At 34.6% G+C, this 13,038-nt stretch overlaps 1 protein-coding gene and 1 non-coding gene across 4 annotated transcripts in view; both read right to left on the minus strand.

Moving 5' to 3' along the window:
- Positions 1-13,038, minus strand: part of COP1 (COP1 E3 ubiquitin ligase) — a 262,696-nt gene that overhangs the window by 20,747 nt on the left and 228,911 nt on the right. The window lies entirely within an intron of this gene.
- LOC111760053 (small Cajal body-specific RNA 3) lies at positions 5,082-5,226 on the minus strand. Its single transcript, XR_002793851.1, has one exon. It is a non-coding gene; the product is annotated as a small Cajal body-specific RNA 3 (non-coding RNA).

The following is a 13,038-nucleotide window of genomic DNA, read 5'->3' on the forward strand; positions in this document are numbered from 1 at the left end:
TTAGAACAATCTAACATTTTTTCTTCTAAAATTTTTTGTGGTGATGAATGTACAAAATTGTGATTATACTAAAAGCTACTGCTTATATATTTGGATAGATCGTATGGTAAGTGAATATATCCCAATAAAACTGCTTAAAAATAAATAAATAAATGTGCAAGAATAGCCAGAGATAGCAGCTATGTCTAGCAGGGGAAGCAGAGAAAGACTGAGAGGTGAAGAATTTTCTTGTTCTTTCTTTTTGGTTTATTATTGAAATAATGAAAATGTTCTAATAACGATTGAAGCGATGAATGCACAACTATGTGATTATACCAAAAATCACTGATCGTACACTTTGGACAAATTATATGCTTTATTAATATGTATCAATAAAATTGATTTGTTCAAAAAAATGAAAACGAGAAAAACCACTGAAGATTATAACAAAACATTTATTTATTGACCATGTATCTTATGCCACCCATTTTTCTCAATACTTTCCATGTATTTTCTAATTTAATTGCACAATATTATATGGGAGGTACTATTATTCTAATTTCATAGAAGAGGAAATTGAGGGACAAAAAGGTTAAGCAAATTCTTAAAAGTTAGGAAGCAAACTTTACTCAGAATACTACCCTGGATAAGACAGAAAGTATAAGTGACACACACACCCCTCACCATACTTAAATTTTTAAAATCTCAACCATGCTAAATAAAGATCTCAAAAAGTTCAGAATCATTTTCTCCAAAAAACACAACTGTGCATCTTATGTTCTAAAACTAAGGAATGTACATTCCTTGAAGATTTTATTGAAGAAAAAAGCTTAAAAATAATAATTTTTAAGCTTGAATCCCTATCTCAAATGACATGGTAATTGTAAAGTACACTGAAGTACTTGTTACATTTGTCTTCTAAAAGCCAGAGCTGAGATGACTTGTGAAAATTAATGTAAGTTGTTCTACCTTCAAAAAGCACTGTCTTACAAGAAGTGAATTTTCTTCTAAAAGTGTTCACTAACTTAAAACTATATATCCATTGAAGTCTTTTAGACACATACTTGGTATAAGAAAAATGGTAAGTCACTATGTAAAACATAGACTATCTGCAAGCACAGCTCCCTAAAGGGCACAGCAGAGTGAGGAAGATGAGGGAATTTAACATTCTTCCTTAAATTATATAGAGGAAGAAGTAAATAAAAATTTGAGGTAATCAGGCAACAAACAAGAACAACACAATCTACATTATATATTAATTACTTAATATTCTCTGCATAGAGCCTTTTGCCTCATTTGATAAAGGCATTCTCTTTCTTTATGAACACAGACGCATTGTCTCCTCACTGCCAGGAAAGAGTGTTAATTTGTAGGGATGACTGCAGTGTCACTGAAAATAAAAGTCCATGCCCACCTTAGACACTTTTCATTCCAAGATCATAATCATGTAAGTAAGGGCTTTCCCCTCATTTCTCTGTCTCTCTCTTTGGGGTAGGGTGAGAGGGTGTTAATATTTGCAATCCAATTGTATGCTGACAATTGAAATGGCTTTTCTCCTCACCTATGAGTTTATGGGCTCTGTACAGTCAAATCTGGTCTTCACTAAGGATCATGCAGTCACAGAACACTTTCGAGTGAATTTGTCCTTTCCGCTTTTCTTTTTCTGCATGATCTATATAGTTGCCTCATGAACATTCTCTCACTCTCCCTTGAGATGCAGATATAACATGCAGAGGAGTCTCTCAATATTTCTTCTTTAATGCTCTGTTAAGTAATATTATTCAAGTGTCCAATTCCTCCACTTCCTTTTGTTTCCTTCAAACAATCCCCAAACCTTTATGAAATTTCCTATGGTTACCCACTGATACAAAATATTTGAAAGAAAGAACACTCAAAGTGCTGAAATTTTGTTCCTTCATCCTATTGTGCTACAGAGGCTTTCCTGATGTGCAGAATCATTCTTTTATTAAAACCATTTTATAGGGAAGTAGCTGTGGCTCAAGCAATTGAGTTCCCATTTACCATATGGAGGACCCAGGTTCGATCCCTGGAACTTCCTGGTTTAAAAAAAAAAAAAAGAGAAGGTGTCCTAGACCTCTGTGGTTCGGGGAGGCGCAGGCCCCTGCACTGCGAAGCAGTGATGCACCAAAGAGACGATGATGTAACCAGATAGGGAAAAGAAACAAAAAACCAAAAACAAAATAAACCACATTATAGTAGATCTTCTCTTTTATCACGATTATGTTGTTTCTGGATTCCAGAGTTACATGCATTTCACTTTATCTGATTTGATTCAGCAGAAGAGTCTCCTTCTTTGACCAGAAGTTCATTTATCTTGAGACAAAAAGCCATGATACACATAGCCAGGCAGCAAAGGTATTCAAACACTGGGTCCAAGCTGAACTTCAAAGGTTTTTAAATAAATGCCATTTTGAAGTCCAATAGTTTTTGTCCCTGGTCTGTCTTTCAGCAAGTGGTTTTTCGGAAAGGACTTGGCAAAAATACATGTAAATATGTCTAAAAAAGAATGAGTACAAAACCCACAGTCCACCACTAAGAGGTCCCATGCTCTTTAAACTAAAATATTAGTTATCCCTCCCTGTGTTCTATAAGGGACTCAAGGCTGAGTGAATTGGTTGTTTTGAGTTGTGTTTGCAGGGCAGTTGGCAATATGTAAATGTACTTTGTGATCCTGGAAAAGTGATTTACCTTTTCTGTGTTTCATCTAAAAAAACTTCCATCATTATCATAATTTATTGAGCACCACAGACCAGATACTAAGCTAAGTAATTTAAATGGACTATTCTGCTTAAAATGCATAATAATCCAGTGAAGAACACATTTTAATCCTTTTACAAAGAGAAAACATGATCTTAAAAATAATAACCTGGAGAGTGGATGTGGCTCAAGCAGTTGGGCCTCCTAAAGAAGATGAGCAGACACAATGAGCTGATGCAATGAGCTGACAAAAAAAGTAGACACAACAAGCAAGAAGTGGATGTGGTTCAAAAGGTTGGGCACCTGCCTCCCACACAGGGGGCCCCAGGTTCAGTTCCTACTGCCTCCTAAAGAAGACAAGTAGACAAGTGCACACAATGAGTAGAGACCATGAGCAGACAGATGAGGGAGCCATCTTGGGGGGTGGGGGGAATAGTAACCTGTCCATTAAATGTACAGCAACAAAACACCAAAGCTAGGTATCAATTTGTGAAGACAACACATGAATGCGGGTTTGTATCACTGACTGAGCTTATCACAGGCCTGGGCCTACCCTGAATTTACTAAATCAGAATGAAAGGAGAAAGGGGTCCTAGGGGAGCATTTGACATATATGTGCAGAAGAGCCTCAGACCTCATACATTATATATGGATATGCATTTCAAATCTTGTATCTAGATTCCTGAAGATTTCTATGCAGAACTTGGTCTTTTGTATATCTCCTGATTAACATGATTTCAAGTGAAGTCGCTAGACGAAAGGGCTTGGCCTTAGAACCAAGGTGGTAATAAGTGTTCTAGTCAGTATTACAATTTCATTCCAATTTGAGATCCAGGAGACTGGAGTTCTTCAGCACAAGGGAAAACTTACAAGATTGTCCAGTTAAACCTCAATCCCCTCTTTTTTTCCTTCTGGTTTCCTTACTTAAGATGATGCTGGGTTCCTTACAGTCCTAAATTATAAAGATTATAATGAATAGAACAATACAATCATAATCTGTAACAAAATGACAGATTACAGAATGTCAATTATTTTAATATCATATATTATCCTTATTACACTTCAATTTTCCCTAAATTATTCAAAGAAATACTTCCTCTTATAACTAACTTATATAGGAAGAAATAATTTACATTGCTAATCAAAAAGTCTGACTTCTAGAGTTGATTTATCTTATCTTCAATTCCAAAATTTTTAAGCTGTATAAATAAGATCTTACTGAAATAACAAAGGAAACATTTCATATTGAATATTTTTTATTATTATTCTAAGATAAAGTGGACCAGACAGATCTTTTATGGCAAACTGATGCTGCTCTGGTGCTGGATATTTCCTATACCTCATTGTCAGATTTGAGAAAGGGTAGTACTAACTAGACAAAAAACACAAGAGTGTATGAAATTCAAATTTTATATGGAGATAAGAAAGCCTAATATAGTCATGAATATATACACAAAATACTGGCCCATTAAATTTACAATTCAAATCTGTCTCTACCAAATAAAAGTGAAAATTAGCATTCTTAAACTATTCCCCTCCCTGGGCAAATGGATATATAGAAGTTGATCTAGTGAGTTTAATTTCTTTGTAGAGCTTCTTCTAAGATATTTTTTATTTCGAAGGGCTAACTTAGCAATCAACAACTTACTCAAAGACCACAAAATAGTAAAAAAACAAGCAAAAAAATCACATATCTAACCAATGGTTTAGAAAGATATGTGTACACACAGAAACACACACACACGAGGGAAAGGAAAGAAGATCCATCTCCACTAAAGAGCAAGTTTAGAAGAGTCTATCACACTTCCTTGCTGAGCATGAGCCTAACCCCAACCCTCTTTTTTTTTTTTCCTGTTAAGAACTAATATTTTTATTTGAGATCCAGAGAAACTAATGTTGATAATTAGAGTATGCAAAACACCAGCCTAGTGCTCAGGGGTGGATATAAAAATATTTAGCAACAGGTACAGGTGCTTTACTAGTCAGTCATAGGTACTAACCTATTACAAAAAATTGGACCAGCTATATCATTACATATCTGATTGTCCTTGATTTTAGCATATAATTATTCCTTGGCCTTCCTGGAAGGTACATCTGATTAGCTTCTTCATATCTAAAATACTGATTTACCTTTACTGATAACCCTGGATTGGTTAAGCCAATGTGGCCCCTGAGGAAAAGAATATTTCTATATTCATTCTACTTCCTAACTATAGGTTCCTCAAATAAGCAAATAATAATAATAATACCAACTTTCAAAAACCAGTTAAGATGGATGCAGACAGTAACCTTACTTGGTTACCCGTTTTTTCAATAATACTTAGCCAGCAGAGAAATTAAAACAAAATGTCAAGGAAAACAGTACTTGGAGTGATGATTTTACAGTTGTATGGAGGGGAACGATCTGACTTAGTCAGCTGTCCTAAGCCAGACAGAGACCTCCATGTTTCTGTAGGATCGCTGCATTGTGTAGACAAAAGATTTTTTTTTTTTCATTTGCCCACATGGTTGTTTCCTGCAGCTTCCATTTTTGGTATGCCTCATTATTTAGAAGTCTGTTACTCAGATTTTGATTCCAACTTCCTGACTGCATCAAACTCTCATTTGGATACACTTTAATGCATTAAAAGAAGGTGAAAAAAAAAAAGGACTCAAAATAGGAAAAGAACCATTAAAAATGCACACAGCAAATGGACAGAGAGCAGACAACTGGGGTGGGGGGGGAGGGGAGAGAAATAAAAAACAAATCTTTAAAGAAAAAAGTCAATTCCTACAAGAAGTCTTTCCTGACCTATCTTAAGAGCCTCTCCTCCCTCCCCCACTGTTTAAAAAAAAAACAAAAAATGCACACAGCATACAAAGTGATCTTTAGGCAGGGAAAAAGAGTTACAAAGAACAGGTATAAGGAGGACTGAAACACATAAAATATTATACATATTTACCACCCCTTCCTTCATTCCCAACTTTTTCCAAAGTAAAACTACTGTCTTCTCCCTTTACAAAACACTCAAATCATCTTAATTTTCCTTGTCACACAGCATTCACATAACATCTCCTGGCATACCTACAACTTTCATCACATACCTCTGGACCCTGGATACTTTCCTGAATAATGGCTGAGACCAATGTGCTTGCAATGACATTATCTGACAGGGAAAAATGAGTGCATTCCTAATTATTATCAAGGAAAGACTCTGAGCATGGAATTGTATATTTCTAAGAGCATTAAGTGCAAAATTCCTCCAAATAGTCTGTACTATTTTAGGGCTACTAAGTAAACCAGTAGAAACAGCAATGAATTTAAGACAGAGACCTCACTCTGCATTTTTATGTTGCCACAATATTATTTAACCCTTCCAGAGACTTGACTTCTTTAACTATAAGACAAATAATCTTAGGTACTTCATGAAGTTTTTACGAAAATTCAAAGATAACACAGTAGAGCATCTAACCAGAAAGTAACTAGCATATCACAAGTGTCAAATGAATAAGTGGTTGCTATTCCTACTAAAATACTATAATCTGAAGAATGTCTTTACAATTAAAAGGCAGTTTTTTCAAGCAATGACTGTACTACTGTATTATTCTAGACAGCATATTTATGATTCTATAAAATTGATGTAAAATATAAAGTAGGATATCTAGGTTAAGTAGACTTAAATTTTATCTTAACTTTAACACTTTTCTAGAAAACTAAGAAGCTTTTTGCTATAGTGTTGGTATTTTTTTATTTTAATGCCAAAGAAATGTAACTGGGGCAACACTAATAAGTGTTAAGAAACAATTATAGAAAAATAACACGCTTGAATGATAGCTGTTAAAGGCCATACTATAAGCAAACCTGTAGCTGTGAAAAAACAGAAACCAATGAGATGGAATGGTTAAAAGAGAGAGAGAAAAGTAGAGCTTGGGTTGGGGAAAGAAGACTTAGGTAAGTGGAAAAGAGAGGGTACAAGTTCAAAGGTAGGAATGGGAATAGTATGGACAATGAAGAAATTTTCTTAATGGAGTACATGATTTGTGCTATAAAATAGCAATAATGTTGGACAAATAGTATTATACCAAATTCTGGAAAAATTTGAGTATAACAACAGTTCAGATATAATGTCTAAAATTAAATGCATGAGGAAAGACAAATAATTGAAAGAATGGAGAGAAAGAAGTGACATTTAAAACCACAATATCTGCGATTATTCTCTACTTACAAGAGGCTGATTTTCTAATTAGTACTAAATTTGAATCTGAACTTCCTTCGAATCACTTCTTTTTCTATAATAGGTAATGGTTTTGCTTACGAACCATATTTGATAATGGGGGTAAAATATAATTTTTAAACTAGATAAAGGTAACTGAAGTGAAACAGATTAATCAACAAGTTCAAGTATTATATTTATCAGAATTTCCCCTACTTTTTAATGGTGGCCAAAAAATACAAACCAGAATTACATGCAAATGTTGAATTTGAAAGTAGCTTTTCTGAATAACCTGGGGTCAATTAAAGGTAACAAGCAATGTTTGACCATCTGTATTCCTCTGTGTAAAGATTAAGAACATCTGGCAACAGTGTACAAAGGTACACTGACGCGGAGATAAGGCTATTGGAAGTAATCCATGCTTTTCAGGTGGAGGGAACAGGAATGAGGAGGGGGAAAGCAGGAATGAAAAGGAAGACATAAATACAAGAGAGAGTTCAAAATAAAGCATTACTGCTCTTTGATGAATGATTAGAATATAAAAAAGAGATGCAACAATGATGATTCTGGGATTTTAGGCTTAAATGACTTAGAAGTATGATAATGCCAGAAAGAACAAGGATATTGATATATCAAAAGTGGAAAAATCAAAGAAATGGTATTTTGTGATAAATTTATTTTTATTTTATAGGGTAAATTATCTCATTTACTATAATTTGAACCTTAGAGTAAGTCATTTTGTGGCTATTTAGGATCTTTGAAATTTTAATCACTGGACTGTTTAATTTGTTAACTATAAGCATTTATTAAGCAAATACACAAGGAGTAAAAAGCTCAAAAACTGATATTTTATAGCACGTTAAATATGAATTCTGCAGAGTTTATTAAAAACGGAGGTTCCAGAATCCCACCCTCCAAAACTCTGATTTAACAAACCTGGGGTTTGAAATTCACATTTTTAATATATATGCCAGGTAATTATCACAACTGAGGAAGGTGATCAGTAGACTCTGCTTTGAAAAGCACTAGAAGAGATGTTGGAAATTGTAAATAAATGTTGAACTCAGATGGAAGAGAAATTTGCATTTTTCCACTTTTGATCAAGGGGCTGGTGAGAGGGAAGGTAGGGAAAAAAGATTATTCATTTGTTTATTAAAAAAATATTTATCAGGCCACATGGAAGGTCCAGAGAATAGAGTAAGACAAGTTTCAACTTCAGGAAGCTTTTGAGTTTAAAGAGAATGATTGTAAATGTAAATCTTATTTTTAACACTTTACAAGTCTATACACATTTATTCATGACAAAATTTGAATTACATGAGTGGCTCATGGAAATCTAGCAGAAAAGTCAAACTTCACAAAGAGAAATCTATGATTATCTGTAGTAAATAAATGGAGAGGGGAATTGAAGATTAGGTTGTTATCTATATTAGTGTTTTTTTTATATACTAGTAAATGTATTAGGCATCTCTTCTTACATTTTCCCATTCCCATATTTTAAACTAGATCATAACAGGGTAAATTACATGAAATCAGCATAACTTTGTGAAATGCAGTCTTATACTTTTCACCTACATTTTCAAGTGACATTATACCTCCTAAAGGATTCAAGTCAAACTGAGGTAAGGGGGTGAGTTAACCCAATGAAATTAATTAAGAAAATGTTGACTTTTACTTTATGTGGAACCAAAAGTTGCTGATAATTAGCATATTTTAGTATTTACTATTTATAAGGGAAGGAGAAAAGATCAGAGCTGTTCCTATGGGACAACTTTGTAAAATTTAAGTTATTAAAATAGAATGGACTTCCTAATGAAGCAGGAGTTCTCTGTCACCAGAAGTGTTCAAACAGTTTGAAAGACATTCCACTAGAAATGTGATATAACTCATTTCTACAATGGGCAATAGGTAGGGCTACATTAATCTAACGGTAGTTATCTATTAATAAACACTATTTACTCTGGGACTACAAATTCAGTACTATACTTAAAAGGCTTCGGTGTAATGACATTACCAAATGTAATAAAGAGAAGCATAGGAAAGGCAATGTGGGCACAGTGAGGAGAAAGTTCAAAGGCACAAAGTTAAAAAACAAAACAAAACAAAAACCAACAAAAACCTAGCATGAGTTGTTAGAGCACTTGACTATTGCTAGAGTATAAAATGTACCTACACAAGTGGTAGATGACCATCCTGGAGAGGCAATGGGAGTGGCCTGATGAAGGAGGCTCTTAAATGTCCCATATTTAAACTTAAATTTTATTCTGAAATCATTGGGTAATCACTAAAGGATTTTTAAATAGCACAGATAAATGAGTCTAGGACTATTAAGAAGAAATGGCTGGAGATGATAACATGAACTAGTTGCAGATGGCAGAGTAGTATGGACTGAATAAAGGATGGATTTAAAATATTTTAAAAAGAAAACGATCAGATTTGTGATGACAGAGGTAACCAACTTGACTTCACATTTGTAAGACTCTAGTCTTCACTGGTCAAAAGTGTGCTTTTAAATAAATTTCATTTTAAATTTATAAAATGTCAAAGGATAAGACCGTACTTAATTCAATTTTTAAAAAAAATTAACATTTTCCATGTGATAGTAAGTTATAATAAAAGTTTATATTGTTTGAATGTCTAACACAATTTCTTCGACTTATAAGGAGAATGCCATGTCTTCACATATGTCAGTTGCATATAAGTCAGACAAATTATTAAAGAAACATCAATTAATTGAGACTAAATAATTAAAAAGTTCTCAGTGTCTAAGACTGTATCACATCATGACTTCTAGAGAGCCTACATATTTTTCCCACACTTTAAAAATTCTTACCCCGGCTATATTTGTATTGAGACCTTCATTAGAAACCAAATTTCAAATAGATGTTTTCATTGCTACTATCAGTTTAGAAACTAAATTGCCTTTTGTAATTGAGAATACTTTTGTCACTAGACTGAACAGTTACTTGCGGTATGGGACAGGGAGACAGTACAGATGGTAATATTAGGAAATGGTAGTGTGAGGGAGAGCTGGAACACTAGCAGCATAATGGGAAGGAAATTATAAGATTAGAAAGAAGTTTTTAATTTTTCTGGTATGTATTATACTGTACTTTGAAAATGGTAATCACCTTAAAATATTATGAACAATAAAATGTCTATTCACCCCTAATGCAGCTTGGAAATACGGTGAGCCATATACAAATTTAAATAGCAACAGGGAGAAGTGGATTTGGCCCAACCGGTAGGGCATCCACCTACCACACGGGAGGTCCAAAGTTCAAACCCAGGGCCTCCTGACCTATGTGATGAGCTGGCCTATGCGCAGTGCTGATGCGTTCAAGGAGTGCCGTCCCACGCAGGGGTGTCCCCAGCATAGAGGAGTCCCACGCGCAAGGAGTGCGCCCCATAAGGAGAGCCACCCAGCGCAAAAAATTGTAGTCTGCCCACGAGTGGCACCGCACACAAGGAGAGCTGACGCAGCAAGATGATGCAACAAAACGCGATACAGATTCTGGGTGCTGCTGACAAGAATACAAGCAGACACAGAAGAACACACAGAGAGTAGACACAGAGAGCAGACAACTGGAGGGTGGGGGAGGGTGGGGAAGGGGAGAGAAATAAATAATAAATCTTTAAAAAATAAATAAAATAGCAAGAGGCAAGTCAAAGATAATGAAAAATGACTACTAAAAAAATCCTTTTATTTATAGTGATATAAATAACACCAGTGTTAAAAACTAGGAGGCTGAGCCCAGAGATAGAGAGCTGGAAAGAGCATTGCTCCCACCCATACTATAGGAAAAAAGCTGGATGACTGCAAACTAGCAACATCTTTTGAACCCATTAGACATCCGAGGTAACATGCAAAACAACACGAAATCTGGGGAGAGACAGGTACCTGCAGGGAGAAACAATATCTGGGCCTTTATTACCTGCAACAGATGAGGCTGGATAAGTCAGTAGGAAGACTCAGCTAAACTTTTTTAATGAATTGTTAAAGGCTAAGCATGAGAGTATGAAGCCGTGGATACATGGGAGGGAACCTCATCCTCTTGAAGGCTTTTCTACTATGAACTACTCCAGGGAAGACTGGGGAGAATCCTGAGAAAGCTTCCTATGTGGTGATGTCTGGAAGAGGGGAATAGCAACCACTGCCAAAATGCCGCCCAGATGCATCACCCTTGTGTCCCCCACAGAACAAAAGGATTAGTCTGCAGGGAAAAGGGCAACAAAAATTGTAGCAGAGGACACTGGTAGAAAACCATTGCATCTTAGGGAGGGGAATAGAAAGAAAAAGTTCTACCCTTGGTGGAACAGCAGGAACATACAGTAGACCTAGAATTACTTGGAGAAGGGTCAGAAACAACTGTGAAGTCCATACCTCCAAGACCCAAGTTCATAGTACCTGACTTAAGTTGAGGATTAATCAGAATATCAGTGAACATCTTTCTACCCTTACCTCCTCTTCCACATAAATGAGCACTGAATAAAAAATAAATTAAAATATTTTAAAAAGAAATATAGCAAAGATTGCTGCTAGAGACAAATTCTTTGTGGGAAGTACTGCAAAGAGAAGAACCAAAGCCAAGCATAGAGAACACACTGAGAGAAAAAACTCTTGGCAAATTAGCTCATATCCAAAGCATAAGACATCAATAGGGAGATTTGAAACTTGTGGTACACTGAGGGTAATCATAAGTAACAACAAATTACAAACAACTCAAATCATGACTAGATTCAGACAAGTCCCCCCCCCCAAAGAATGTCCTGCAGAAGAAAGGTATGTTTACATTCAAGCATAAAAAAATTTACGTCATTACCTACTGTCCTGTATAACATGCTTGGTTTTCAACCAAAAATTTTTAGGTTCAGAAATGTAGGAAAAAACACATACTAAATAGACAAGTAATCATTAAACCAGACTCATTATGACATAGATAATGGAACTATCAGAAACAAAATAATTATGACTAACATGTTAAAGATTCTAATGGGAAAAGTAAACAATGAAAAAGATCAGATAGTTAATTTCAGTAGTTTCAAATTACAACAAAAAATCAAACAAAAGCAAAAATAAAAAACAGAGTAACAGAGATGAGCAACGCCTTTCTTGATATTGCAAGTAGAAATGACAGTCAAGGAAAGAATAAGTGAGTCAAAAGATAGGACAACAGAAATTAGCCAAACTGAAAGCAGAATAAATAAAAAGTGAAAAAATAAAACAGAAAAGAACAGCTAAGACTGTGAGACAATATCAAATGGGCTAACATATATATATTGGAAATCCTGAGAGAAGACGGAATGAGACAGAAGAAATATTTGAAAAAATAATGGTTGAGAATTTTGGCAAGCAAGAAAACAATGGTATAGCACCTTTAAAGTGCTAAAAGAAAAAAAATCTGTCAACTCGGAATTCTATACCCAGGGGAAATATTCTTTCAAAAAATGAAGGATAAACATAGATTTTCTCAAAGAAGTGAAAACTGAGGGAATGCATTGCCAACAGGCTTATGTGCAAGAAATGTTATGAGAAGTTCCTGGAAGTTCTTCATGTAGGAAGAATATGATGCACGTCATAAACTTGGATTTACATAAAGAAATGAAGAGTACTGGAAATAAAATAAGGTAGAAAAACATTCATTTTTTTATTTTTCATGCTTTAAGAGATAACTATCCAAAGCAAAAACGGTAAGATTGTATTGCATACTTATATCAAATGCAAAAGTATGTGTAACTTTTATTTATTATAAGACAATTCAGAAGGGGTGGCAGGGAGGAATTATAAGGATACTGTTATAAGCTTCAAACACTATATATGAAGCAGAATATTATTATTTGAGGACAAAAGCATATTATTTTAAAATGTATACTGTAAACTGTGGGGGAAATCACGACAATTAATTTTAGAGAAAGGATAATAAGTCACGGAGGCAATAAAACATAATCATTAAAATGTTGATGCAAACCCACAGAAAGCAGAAAAAGTAGAAAAAAGAAACAAAAAAAAAAAAAGGTAGCAAATAGCAAATGGTAGATTTTAATCCAACCATACCGATAATCACACACCATTTAAAAGGGAGATTATCAAATTGGATAAAAAAGCAAGACCCAAATATAAGCTATAAGAAACCTACTTTAAAAATAT

This window comes from Dasypus novemcinctus, chromosome 13, assembly GCF_030445035.2.
Source record: "Dasypus novemcinctus isolate mDasNov1 chromosome 13, mDasNov1.1.hap2, whole genome shotgun sequence".
Taxonomy (NCBI): Eukaryota; Metazoa; Chordata; class Mammalia; order Cingulata; family Dasypodidae; genus Dasypus; species Dasypus novemcinctus.